General features: G+C 52.1%; 1 protein-coding gene across 1 annotated transcript in view; it reads left to right on the top strand.

Annotated features, from left to right (window-relative positions):
- Window positions 1–5688: 5688 nt before the first annotated feature.
- The window catches only part of RIMS3 (regulating synaptic membrane exocytosis 3), a 40566-nt gene continuing 32528 nt past the window's right edge, over window positions 5689–13726 (top strand). The window contains exon 1 of the mRNA XM_042951926.1: window positions 5689–5771. The gene's annotated coding sequence lies outside the window, so the exon portion shown is untranslated. The remainder of the gene's footprint in view (window positions 5772–13726) is intronic.

Below are 13726 nucleotides of genomic sequence, written 5' to 3'. Positions count from 1 at the left end.
GCAGGGCTCTGATACCAGAGTCTGGTTTGCACTATGCAGCCATGCTGTTAGGGCACAGAGGACCACCTTGGCCTAGGGTGGAGGCAGGGATGGGTGGTGAGAGCAGTAGACTTTCAGATAGAGCTGAGCCTTGGAGCAGGAGTGAGCTTTCACCAGGCCAATGGGGGTGGGGGAGGGTCTTTGTAAACAGAGCCCTGTGTGTGGACAGCAAGATATGAGCACCGGAGAGTCTGGAGTGGGGGTGTGGACGGGGAGCAGGGCCAAGGACACGTTGCACACCCTTGACAGTGAGTGCCTCCCTAAGTTTGCACTCTGGGCACCTCTCTTGCTGTGCCTTCATCCAAGCCCTAGCAAATGCTAGCATGTGGAGTTGAGGCCACAAGGAGCATTGAGGAGAAGGATCTAGAAGACCAATTTAACACAGCCTATGAAATGCAATTACTAGTATCTGGGCCCTGGCACCTGAAATAGACTCTCAGGGCAGAGTCCAGATGAAAAATTCGGGAGGGATGAAAATCTCTAAAATAACCACATAAACAATCTTCCCCAGACCAGATTCCCCACAGGGCTTTCTTCTGCCTGAATTTCAGGTGTTGTCTTGGATGTCAGTTCCTCTAGGAAGCCTTCTTGGTCTCCCAAGCTTACCTTCGGGTACTTGGGTTACATTTTTGTAATTGCCCTTTGCTTTGTCCCAGCACCAAACTGAATTCCCTGAGGGCAAGGGCAAGGGCAAGGTCTTACTCTTCCAACTCCAGGAGAGCTTTTGGCTCATAGTAGCTGCTCAGTAAAAGGTAGTCTGATGAAAGAATAGCAAAGAGCCTCCAAAGAGCCTCTGCCAAATCTTTTAGGCCACGTGGATTTTTTTCTCCTTGTCTCTGTGGTCCTACCAGCCTCAACAACTGGAATCTTACACATGTTGGAGAAACCTTAAAAATCATCTAGCTATTGGGGCTCCCGGGTGGCTCAGTCAGTTAAGCGTCCAACTTCAGCTCAGGTCATGATCTCACAGTTCATGAGTTCAAACCCCAGTCTGGGTTCTCTGCTGCCAGCACAGAGCCTGCTTCAGATCTTCTGTCTCCCTCTCTCTCTGCCCCTCCCCTGCGTGCGCTCGCTCTCTCAAAAATAAATAAAACCTTTAAAGAAAAAAAAAATCACCTAGCTATCTCCTTCCTCCTACCATTTACAGACGGGATGATTGAGGTCAAATTTTCAAGTATTTGCCAACAATCTCAATTTTGTGTCTGCAGCCACTATTTCTTCCCTGGACTCCAGACCCAATCAGCTGCTTCTGCATCCCGTATCTAGGACGCCCCACAGTGCCTGTGCCTGAACACATCCATAACTGGCCTCAGCACCTCCCCCAGTCCTGGTCCTCCTCCAAGCTTTCCCAATCTGGTGAAGAACATCACCACCCACCCTGTTGCTAGGGCCGAGATGTTGGGAGCCCCTTGCCACCTCCCGCAGCCTCCTACCACTAAACACCAAGGCCAGTGGTTTCGCCCACCCGAATCACAAAATGTCTCCAAATGCTCTCTGCCTCCTTGGTTTAAATGCCCCACAGCTCTCAGTGGGCCCCTGCAAAATCGCCCTCATTAACCCCCCCAATCTGCTCTTTCCTTGTTCCAAACCATGCTCCTCACTGCAGCAAGAATGACCCTTAAAAAATACTTCTTTATGATTTAACTCCTTTGCTGATAAACCGTCATTGGCTCTCTACTTAAAGCAAATTTAAATAATAATTATTGTTACTATAGCTAACATTTACGGAAAATTTATTATGTCCTAAGACCTGTTCTAAGGACCTTCTATATATTCACTCACTTAATCCTCACAACTATAAATAGCCCCATGGTACAGATGAGGAAACTGAGACTCAGAGAAGCTTTTTTGCATAAGCTCTTACCCTATCCTTGACTCTGCTCTGGTTGCTATTCACTTGAGATGGAGTACCTTGGGGGAGCATTCTAGCACCTCCCTTACTAGGTCAGGCCCTCCTAGGGCACATATTCCAGTTTGTAATTATGTATTATTTTGGTGTGGGATTCATTTGATTGACGTCTGCCCTCCTAACAGACTTTAAATTCTCTGTTTTTCTCATTGTTGAGTCCTCAGTATTTAACATGTAACAAATGCTCGCTTGATATTTGTTGAATGGGTCAATGAAAAGGGTTTTCAGTAGGAGAGTAGATGTGGACAGATTTGTTTTAGAAGGCTTTCTCTTGTGTGAAAGTTTGGAGGTGTTGAGGCCTCCACACCAAGTCACTGCCAGCAGTGGATTCAGGAGCGAGAGGAGGGCAGTGTGGACGAGGGGAGCGGCCATGGGGGACGGATAGCAGCAAATGAACCTGGGGAGTATTTAAAAGGTAGACTGCGCAGGCCCTGATAATGAACTGGATGGAGGTGAGGACGAGGGAGGAGTCAAGGGTGACTCCCAGCCTTCTGACTTAAGCAACTGGTACCCTGAGCTCAGGTGGGGACTATCTGGGAGGAAAGAGGCAGGTTGGGTCAGCAGAGCAGGTGACCCCTAGACCAAGTCTATGGAACCATAGAAAAGTTCTCAAAATCTTCTTGCCCAAACTCGAACTTGGCCCTAGTATATTTGTCCAGCCTCATCTCTAACCTACCCCAGAGTCAGACTCAGACCACTGCTCCTCCCCTAAGTTCCACTCATCCTCCACCCAGACTTGTAAGTGTTGCCCCACTCCTTCACCCCTCTCTCAAACTCCACAGGACTCAGCTTCAAGGGCCTGCACCTCTCCTCTCTCCCCCGTGGTTAACAGGGCCTTGAGTGTTCCCAGGATTCACTGTGTCAGAAATGTTTCTCTGCCTGTCTCCCCTAATGACTGTTTTTCTCAACTGAATCCTCAGCACCTGGGACAAAGCCTGGCTCAAGGTTAACTTCAAAAAACTTTGTTTCATTGAATTCTTCCAAGGCCTTGGCTTTCTCGTATCAAGAGTGGGACCAAGAGTCAGGCTTTGAATCCTGATGCTGCTACTTCGAATTTGGACAAGTCACTTCTCCTCAAATCCTGTTTCTTCATGTGTGAAATGGAGGTGATAATAAAGTGGACGTAGAAGAGCAGCTTTGAGCGTTAATGAAATGCTGTATGTTAAGTGTTTGGTACAATGCCTAGAACATTGTTAGCTTCCTCAAAAATTTAGCTGTTATTTATTTTAAGAAAAAAAGATCCCATGGGGCGCCTGAGTGGCTCAGTCGGTGAAGCGTGCGACTCTTGATCTCTGGGTTGTAATTTCAAGCCCCACCCTGGGTGCAGAGATTACTTAAAAATAAAATCTTAAAAAAAAAAAAAAAATCCCACCTTAACGTCTGAGAGCTGCACGAACTGGAACCTTGGATTACAGGATTACAGTTCCCAGGATGGCCACACGAGGGAAGTGGTGAGCAACATCGGGGCTGACTCTGGCTCTGCTGTGCTATAAGCACCTGCTGTGGACCCAGATGGCCCGGCTGGGATTTCCGGGTCTTCCCGGCCCCTGAACAGGTGGGCGCTGGCCAGGGCGCTGTGGGAGGAGCCTCCGCAATGTGCTTGGCCCGCTCACAGCCGCCGCCGTCCCTTCTGCTCACCCGTTTCTCAGGGGACAGTAGTAGAGGGCAGCTGGGATTTAGGGTCTCCAGTCTGTCATTTGTCTCTCAAACTTGAGTATGATAATTTCTTCTCTATAGAAGTTTTTATAGTGTTTATAGTGTCTATCGTCTTCTCCATAGAAGTTTTAAATTTTATCAGTATTTTTCCTTTGGCCTCTAGCTTTCACCATGCTTAGGAAAGTCTTTTCCGTCTCTAGGATTATTTTTTTTAACGTTTTTATTTATTTTTGAGACAGAGAGAGACAGAGAGAGACAGAGCATGAATGGGGAGACAGAGCATGAATGGGGAGACAGAGCATGAATGGGGAGACAGAGCATGAATGGGGGAGGGGCAGAGAGAGAGGGAGACACAGAATCGGAAGCAGGTTCCAGGCTCTGAGCCATCAGCCCAGAGCCCGATGCGGGGCTCGAACTCACGGACCGTGAGATCGTGACCTGAGCTGAAGTCGGATGCTTAACCGACTGAGCCACCCAGGCGCCCCCGTCTCTAGGATTATTAAAACATCCATTCATGCTTTCTTCTGGTACATTTGGTGTTGTTATATAAATATGCTCTTCACCTGGAATTTACTTCGGTGTACGGTAAGGACACAGCTTTCTCTCATTTCCTCAAATGACTTGCCAGTTATTTCACCCATTTGTTGAAAGTCCTATTTCCTCCATTTACCTGAAGTGCCATCTTTATAACACCCGAATTCCTTTGTGGAGTTGAATCCATTCCTCTACCCCATTTTGCTTCACTGATTCGTGTAGTCCTGCTTCAATACCATACTGCTTTAAGTACATTGACTTTATGTCTTAATATCAGGTAAGTAATATTGGAATTGTAATGGAAAGGTAATATCTTTCCATTCCTTTTTCTCTAGATTTTTTTTTATTCCTGCATATTTATTCTTCCATATGCACTTAAGAATCAACCCTCCACCCAATCCTTTGTCCCTAGAGTCCCTAGAATTATCTGCAAAGCATACATTGGCACATTTGTCTAAGTTGTCATCAAATGCGCAAAGGGACCATGATTCCAAAGGGAGCCCCTGGTTTCCATGTCTCTGTGATAGGGAGCATGGGAAGAGCACAGGGGAACCTCAATTTCTCCCTCCTCTCCCACATCCTCACAGGCTCTGCTCTCCCTACCGTTCACCTCTACCATTGTTCCAGCCGTTTCCCTGGTCTCTGTCTTGTCCCTCCAATCTAATAATGCCCCTGCTGCTCCAGAGCATTCATGCTACAACACGGGCCCTAGTTCTAGGCGTGATGTGGATTAGATGATAACAAAAGCTTAATTAATGTGTGAATGGAATTGAGTCCTGGCTTCCCCTCTGGCCAGTTGTGGGATCCAGCTTCAGGTCTTCCACATTATCCGGTCACAGAAAGTTTTTTTTCCTCACAGCAGGCACTTGCGCAAGGCTTTTCTCCTCTCTAGGCTTCAGTTTTTCCACCTATACATTGCATTTGAGTTTGTAAGTCATTTCCTCATCTCCCACCATCTGACTTTCCTGGATCTGGTCCAGCAGGGAGTAGCGGTACCATGGTGCCAGTGATGTCCTGCGAGGTTCCCCAAAGAGGAGGAAGGATGAAAAAGTGCAGATATAAATGGTGGTGGAGAGGGGGACCAGTCATGAAGCCAGAGTGTCCGAGAGACGCGGAGAGGCTTGAGGCGTCCTCTAGACCCCAAACCCTTCGAGGCTGGTCTTGTTACCCTGGGTGGCCTGCAACTGGGCAAATCCAGACTCTCCCCATTCCCCTAGGTTCCGCCCACCACCAAAGGCCCTGCCCCCATTAACCCCGCCCCTCCAGTGGCCCCACCCGCTGGCCGAGGCCCCGCCCCCGTCAGGCCCCGCCTCCCTCTTCGCCTCCCGCCGGCCGGGGCTTGGGCTTTGCACCCGGCGGCGGCTGAGAACCGTGGCGGCTGCGGAGCCAGCAGCGCAGGCGGGCGGAGCGGAGCTGCCCGGCCCGGTGTCGGGCGATGCCCCCGTGAGCCTCTTTCGCCGCCCCTCCCCGCCCCGCGCCCCTACCCCCTCGGAGTCCGCCGCCCGCCTGGGACGGGGCCGCGCCCACCGCCGGGTCCGCGGGGCGGGGTCCCGGGGCAGCACCTGCCCCGCCTTGTGGAGCCGCCAAGCCCGGCGGAGACCCCTCCCTGTCTAGACCCTGGACCCACCTCCGGGTAAGTCAGTAGGCCTTGCTCGCTTGGGAGTGGACGTGGGGAGGGGGCTTCGGAGGTCTGGGGGACTACCAGCGGGGGAGGGGGGCTCGGGCCGTGAGGAGCCACGTAAGGATGTGAGTGTGCAGGGTCGGGGGGGGGGGGGGCGGGGCCTCAGGGGATCAGCAGAGTGTGTTTGATGGCTCTGGGGTGGGGGCTAAGGTATGAGAGGGGAACGTGGGGTGTTTGAGGAAACCTGGAAAATGGGGTAGAGGACCCCAGAGTCTTGAGTTCTTTGCTGATTCTCAGAGCACCTGGGGCCATGGTCTTCAACAGCATTGCCTCGCATGGCATTTTTGGAAAGTGCTTAAAATCTCTCCTGGAAAGGGAGCTGGAAGGCAGCCTGCTTTCTCCCTCCTGCCTGTGCCCTGGTTGACAAGCAGCCACTCTTTCCTCCCAATGAAACACCATTGTGGTGCCCAGAGAACCCCCTCAGCCCATGAAAGGAAAGGGATGGTGCTCACTCCGGCCCTAGGAGGGGAAGAGGGGGCTTTTGGGAAACTGGGAAAGGCAGTTGGTCAATCCATGGTGGGGAGTTCAGGGAGGCTTGGCAGGACTCTTGGTGGGCAACCTGGACACCCGTTCATTCAGGGGGAGGGTAGCTTCACTGGCTAGCCTCCAGGCTGCCTGGACCCATGCCTACATCCCCTTGTCTGGATAACCCAGCCCAGAGGAGTGGGTTTCTTCCCAGTATTCTGGGCCTGGAAATCCAGGGAGCACCCATAGCTCCTGTGGTCTTGATGGAGTAGGCAATGCCATACTCAAGGCCAGGGAACAAGGGGTGCTGGCTGGCACTGCCGCTTTGGGGCTGGGGAGCCTAGGTGAATGTCAGAGTCTACCTCTAGCCCCATGGATGTTGTCTGGGTGTGGAGAGGAAGCCTGATGCCCCTTTGGTCCGGTCCTCTGCCTATGATGCCTTCTTAAGTCTAGGGTCCTTGGGTTTGAGGCCTGAAGTGGTGGGGAGAGGGCCTTTCTGGGCTAGGCCTGGTCACCAGAGGGTTAACTAGCCACCACCACCACCACCCCTCCCACCCCCCAAGAATTGCTGCCAGCCACCAATTAGTCTGTAATCAGGCAGCTGCCAACTGTCCCTGGGGGCATGTGGGCAGCCTAATGGGGCATTCTCTGGTTGGGGGTTGGGGGAGGTGACTGGGGAAGGGGTCTGTGAAATCTGTGCTTAAACCAAGCACTGTGCCCTTCTGAACCTGTTTAGGGCCCATAGACCCTCCTTCCTGACCTCAGTGCTGGGCTGCCTGGCATAGGGACCTCCAGCCCTGGGGTTCCACACGTACTCGACCTTCTGCAAGGTATGAAGTCCAGAGTCAGGCAAACTTGACTTCAGACCCACCTCTGCCACTTTCTGGCTGCTATTGAGGAAATCCCTTCCCCTCTCGGAGCCTCCTTCAGTAAAACAGTCCCACCTTCCAGTTCTGCTGGGAGGAGTGAATGAAATGGTGGATTTGAACTGCTTCACATAGTACCTGGCACTCAGGGAAGCTTGGGAGAGAACTACTGAACTCACTAGCAACCCCTGTGCCAAGGACTTGACGGGACAGGCAGGCAGAAAGAAGCCAGGTATTGGGGACCCAGCCCGGGACCAGGTTCCCTTCCCTCAGGGCATGTGGTTGTGGGCCAGGCGCTGTCTCTGTCTTAACTCTCATCTCTCCCTCCTTGCTCACAGACGTTTCTGGTCTCGGGCATTAATTGGATTTTCCTCTGCAGAGCCTGGGCCAAGCCTCTACTTTCTGGGCTCCCCCTATCCCTAACCAGGTGCTACGCTCTGTGGGGTCTTTCAGGGGTCTGCGTGATGTCTGCAGCTGCAACAGCAGCTGGCCCTTTAAGGAGGGAAGAAAACAATTATCTGGCCTGGGCATTGCATCAGCTGGAGGCTGGAGGGTCCCTGGGGAAGGGGGGGCAGGCTGGTGGTTGATTTCATTAGTGCCATGTGAGAACTCTCACCCGAGTCTGCCCCGCTCCCCAGCTGCAGCCTCCTGCCCCCAGCAGCTGCCGCCCCAGCCCCATTGCTTCCCCCTACCCCACCCCAAAAGCACCACCTTGGAGGACTCTGTGCACCCCCAGAGCATGTCATGGGCCCTGGGCAGAGAGGAGTGAGGAAGTTTCTCTCTCACAGCAAGTCATTGCTGACTTGGGATGCAGGGTATACCTCCTGTACCAGCATTTTGCTGACAGTGGGGGTGTCTCCCCCATTAGTGTTTGGCTGACCTGGGGGGTATTTCTACTACACTGGCATTTTGTTGACCCAGGGGAGGGGTGACTTCTACACCGGCCTCTCACTGATGGGGGTGCTGCCTTCTGCGCTAGGGTTTTGCTGATCTCACAGGGTAGCTGAGCTGCCTGGGTGTGTGTGTGAACTGAAGGCATGGGTGAGAAACAACTCTCCCTGGTTGGAAGGGAGCTGGCTCCAAACAGTGAGTCATAGGGACAGAGGGGATGCCACGTATTTGGGCACCAGACAGGCCTGGGTTCAAATCCTGCATTCTCCACTTATAGGTTCTGTTGCCACTTCAGGCAGGTGGTCTCAGACTCCTCTGGAAAATAGGAATAATTTACATTCATAGTGCCCACCCCCATCTGGAAGGTGCTTGGGGATTAGATACAGTAACTGGATGTACAACACCCAGCCCAGGCCTGGCAGGTGGGGCGTGGGGAGGATACTCTATGATGATTCTCTTCCCCTTGCAAGTTTGAGCTTCTCCCACCTTGAGCTCGAGATGCCTGGACAAGAAAAAGAGGACTAGGGGGGAGTGGAGAGAAGGGGAGAAGGAGTGCAGGACCCTCCTGCCTCTGTTGCAGGGGGATGCCTTCAGACACCTGATGTACCAAGCGTTGTGAGCCAAGCAGCCCTGCCTCCATGGAGCCTGCTTTCTAGCCCAGGATGGTCCAGGGCAGGTGATTGCCCCTGTATCGTGTGTCAAAAGGAGAGATTCAGGGAGCCTAGAGTGACCAGGAGTTAAGGCAAAGAAGCAGCGATGAGGAGAGGGACCAGTGTGGGCTAAGGCCTGGGTGATGGCAGGTGGGGCCTGGTATGGGGGAGGGGAGGACAGAAGTGGAGGAGAGAGGGTAGAGAGTGCACAGGTAGCAGAGGGCGGACCTCCCTGGTCCAGCAGGATACTAAAGGCTTGGGAGTTATCCTGAGGCCAGTGGCAGCCCCTGAAGGGCTTTAAGGCAAGGAGGCAGGGTTTCATGTCCAGAGAGCGTGGGCTAGGGTCTGCGGCTCTCGGGCAGAGCCTTCTCAGGAGTGACCTTTTGCCCTCTCACACCCCCTTCCCTGTGTAGCAGCCCTGGTGCCCAGGGAGCTCGTTGTTTATGTGGCTCTCCCCAGGAGGGGGCCAGTCCCAGTCCCTTCAGCTCCCTCCCCCTGGGCCTTGTTGACAACGTTCACCCCTTGGGGCCAGGTTCTCCCTACCTCCCCAGGAAGCCAGAGGGTAAGAGGCAGGGCTTCGGCACCAAGCTGGTCTACGTTCACATCCTAGCTCTGCATTGCACGAGGCAGGTGACTTCTGGCAAGGCACACCCCATCTCTCAACCTCCGTGTCCTCAACCATAAGACAGAATTGATGTTATTTCTATAGGAAGGATAAAACGAAATTCCAGATGGAAATTATGGAACCCATTCCAATGTCATTTGGCACGTTACTTTGTAGCATGGCACTGACGTCTACTCCAGGCCAGGCCCAGGGCTGGGTGGGGGCGGGGACAGGGCTGGCTTCACGAGTCTGGTTGCACGGAGCCCTGGGTTAGAAGGACCCCACCCTCAGTTTTACTGTCACCGTCTTGAAATTCCTAATTTTGAACAAGGGGTCCCACATTTTCCTTTAGCACTGGGCCCTCCATCGTACATAGCCCTACAAATTGGGTAAGGGTAGGGAGAGGCCGGGAGAGACACAGACTGACAAATAGTTCCCAAGTGGAGGAGGTGTAAGGTGGAGGGCATGACTAACTGTCCCAAGGTGGGCGGGATGTTAATAATAGTAACATTTATTTAGTGCTTACTGTGTGTTAGGTTCTCTGCTAAGTACTCATCCTCAAACAGCCCCATGAGGTAGGTAGTATTATTGCCATTATACAGATGAGGAAAGTGAGGTTACATTTGGCCAAAGTCACACAGCTATCAAGAGGCAGAACTGGGATTCAAACCCAGGTTGTTGGACAGCACAGTGCATGCCCGGACCAGGGAAGTCTTCTCTAGGAGAAGGGGTCCCCTGAGCCAAGTCTGAAGGTAACTCGGAGGAAGAAGAGGGCTGTCTCTGCCGGAAAGCGTCTGTGCTGAGGCCCGATGCTTGGCCAGGAGAGTGGGAGCCAAAGCCTGATGCCCCCTGGGGCTGAGGGAATTAACCTTTGGATTTTGTGGTTCTCACTTGCCAGGCTCAGAGCTCTTGGTCACTCTTGCCCCCAGGCCCTGCTGCCCCCAGGATTCCTCCCAGCTGTCCCTGCTCTCGTCTCGCTGCCCTGCCCTCTCCTCCTCCGCTGCCCGGTAATCTCCTTACCCTCTTGAGTTGAGTGATCTCTTCTGGGCTCAAGCCCTGCAGGTCTAACCACATTTAGATGTCTCACAATCAGCCTAGAGTCCAAACCCAGGTCCCCAGCTCCGCCTGCCAGCACCTGCTCTGCCTCCAACATCCCCAGCTCATCTCTGCTGCCACCATCCACCCACTTGCTCAAGCTGGAAAGCTGGAAGTTCTCCTGGACACCTCCCTCTCCCTCACCCCCACAGCCCACAGCCATCCTCAGCAATCGTGTTAGCTGTCCTGTGTTTCTCTCCCTGCCCACCGCCCCATGCCAGACCACCATCGGTGCCCACCTGAACCGCAGCGATAGCCTCCTAGACTGGGCTCTGTACGTTTCTGTTCTTGCCCCGCTTTGTTTCATTTTTCACACTGTGGCCAGAGTGATCTTCTAAAGATAAATGTTTGACTGTATCATTTCCCCGTGTAAGACCCTTCTAAGACTTCTTGGAATAAAAGCCAGACTCTGATGTAGTCTGCAGGGCCCTGCGTGATCTGGTCCTTGCCTACCTTTTTCGATCATCTGGTCCCATTCTCCTCTCTCCCAGCAGCAGGACTTTCACACATGTTCCTTCATCCCGGAATGCACTCCTCCTAGTGCCTTGTTAACTCCTACTTATCCTTCAGAGACATATCAGCTCTTGTGGCATTCCCACAGTGAAGCGTAACAACCAGAAACTGAACACCGCCCCCCTCCGTGGGACCTCATACTTCTTCAGGACACTCAGGACACTGGAGTTGCTTCTCCCTTGTTTCTCTGTCTTGCTGGCCTGTGAACTCCGTGGGGTCAGGGGTCCTGTTTTGCCCAGCCCCAGCACCCAGTAGGTACACAGTGAGCTGCTCAGTGGATGAAAGGGCTAGATGAATCATTGCTGCAGTACCCTAACTGGCCTCCCTGCCTTCAGGCCTGCCTTCTCCAGTCCTTTCTTCGCGGGGGCCCCAGAGCGATCTTTCTAAAGCACAGAACTGACCCTGTCACCCCCTGCTACTTAAAATACTTCAATAGCTCCCTATTGCTGACAGGAAAGGCCTCATCTTCTTAGCATAGAATTCAAAGCCCTTTGTGATCTGCACCCGACCGGCCTCTCCAGCTTCGTCTTCCCTGCTCCCCCACCACACTTTGAACTGCTGGCAGTTCCTGTAACACGTCAGGCTGTTTTGTGCCTCTGTGCCTCTGCACTTGCTGTTCCCGCCGCCTGTAATGCCTCCCCACCCCAGCTTTCTCTCCCTGGAGAACGTCCTTCACTCTTCAAAACTGGTTTAGCTGCCACCTTTGCTGGGAAGCCTCTGAGGACCCTCCTGGCGCTTCCTGGACAGAGCTAACCCACCCTCCCTCGGCCACATCTTCTCAGAGTCTGCGTCTCGACAGACGTCGACTCTTCCTCATCTCCCGGTCAGCTGAGCTCATCCAGGGCAGGCACAGTGATTTTTTTTTTTTTTTTCCCTCCAGGATTGTCCATCTTTGTGCCTCTTAGCTCCCAGCTTCTCCCCCGTCTTAATTGGGTCTCCGCTTGTATATAGAAACCGACTCAGGTCAGCTTCGGTAATAAAGAAGGGTTTATTACCAGGACACAAGAGATTCCTGAGAACTGAGGGGCAGAAAGATCGTTAGCCTCTGGGAGGCAGAAACTGTAGGCCAGGAGAAATGGAAGCAGCCATTCTCTGCACCTTGCTGGCCGCCTTTAGCTTGCTTTCTCCACGGACTGGTTTTTCCTGCTTTACCAGACCCTGAACTACCTATAGTTCCTGTACTGTGTCCTGCGTTCCCGCCACATTCAGAGAGGGAACCCAGGGTTCGCCAGATCCAAATCCAAACTTGTATGAGAGGATCTGATTGGCTCAGCGTTGGTCAGGTGCCCACCCTGGTCCAATCAACTGCAGCCTGCTGGGAAGGATCTCAAAGTCAGATTTGCAGACGTTGCTCCTGACCCCCTTATGGAAAGGTGGTGGTGGGGAGAGTCTTTGTTATCTGGGCAAGTACTTTTTAAAAGACATCTGCTAGAATCCTTAGAGCACCAGGCTGTGCCTGGCCCCCACCCTTCCATCTGGATAGCACCTGGAGAAAACAACCCAGGCATGTGACTTAAAGGGGTGTCTTTTCCTGGGGCAGCAATGCTAGGGCAGGCTTTGAAGAGCCTGTCAGTTGTCATTCAAAGGCCAGAGCAGAGAGATAGATAGATGAGACCCAAAATTTTCTCACTTGTCTTTGGAGGAAGAGGAGGGTGGGAGCAGACAGGATAGTTCTCCTACCAAAATCATATTCATTCTCTAAGATGGAACTCATTTCCTCTCCTCTATGAAGAACCATGCCATGCCTACCTCCCCGCTCCCCACCGTCAGCCATTTTTTATCTGAATTAATGCTATTCTTTGTACTTCCCTCGTAATAAACATTTTTGAGCCCTTACTTTGTGCCAAACACTATGCACATGCATTATTTCATTGAATCCTCACGCCCTATTAAATAGGTACTATTATTATCCCCACTTTACAGACAAGGAAACAGGTTCAGAGAGGTGACTTTTATGGCTAGGGACACACAGTGTGACTCCAGAGTAAAAGTTCTTACCCTCCACTACTTACTCACTTGCCTGTTGGCCTTTCAGGATTGTGAGGGCCTCGCAGGCAAATACAACATTACCATTCTCCCTCTCCTGCCCACTGCCCAGCAAGGGGCCAGCCCAGAACAAGGGATCCCAGAGATGAGACAAATGGAGACAGGTAGAGTTGAGGGTCTCCCACTCGTGGACTTAACCCTGTACAGCTATGTGATTCTGGACAAATCTCTTAATCTTTTAGAGCCTCTATTTTCTCATTCGGAAATGGGATGATAATTCCCGGTACGCAGCTCATACTAGATAGTGGCTCTAAGGATAATTGGTAAATGGGAAAGAACTGAGCAATTTCTAAGGATTATTATTACCAGATTGGACTGTGGTAACAGGGCTCCGGCTAGCCACTGTGCCCAAGCCTAGAGCTTCCCACTGTGGGTAGTAGCACCTTCAGTGAGACCTGAGGTGACTTGCAGTGGCTCGCAGACCTGTCATGACAGAGCATTGGCTCCCATAGTGAGAAAGTTGGTTCCCTTTCCACTCCATCAAGTCCAAATTTGTCCCAGGGAGAAAGTGCCAGTATGTCTTTAACAACTTGCCAACACTGCTGCCCTTCCCTTTTTAACAAAGAGGTCTTGACTGGCAACTCCAGGTAACTAAAATTTAGTAATACAGCTTTGCTTTTACTGTAGGTATTGTACTTTCATTTTCTACTTATTAAAAGCAATAATAGTTGCATTTATAGTAGTAACACAAAATTTCTACTTATAATAAATGCATGTAAGTTAAAAGTGTCAATGTCAGCACAATAAATAAGGAGCAGTACAAGAGTATGGCAGAAA

This window comes from Panthera leo, chromosome C1 (assembly GCF_018350215.1).
Source record: "Panthera leo isolate Ple1 chromosome C1, P.leo_Ple1_pat1.1, whole genome shotgun sequence".
NCBI classification, from domain to species: Eukaryota; Metazoa; Chordata; class Mammalia; order Carnivora; family Felidae; genus Panthera; species Panthera leo.
The sequence above is the reverse complement of the archived record's forward strand: the minus strand, read 5'-3'. Positions and strand labels throughout refer to the sequence as shown.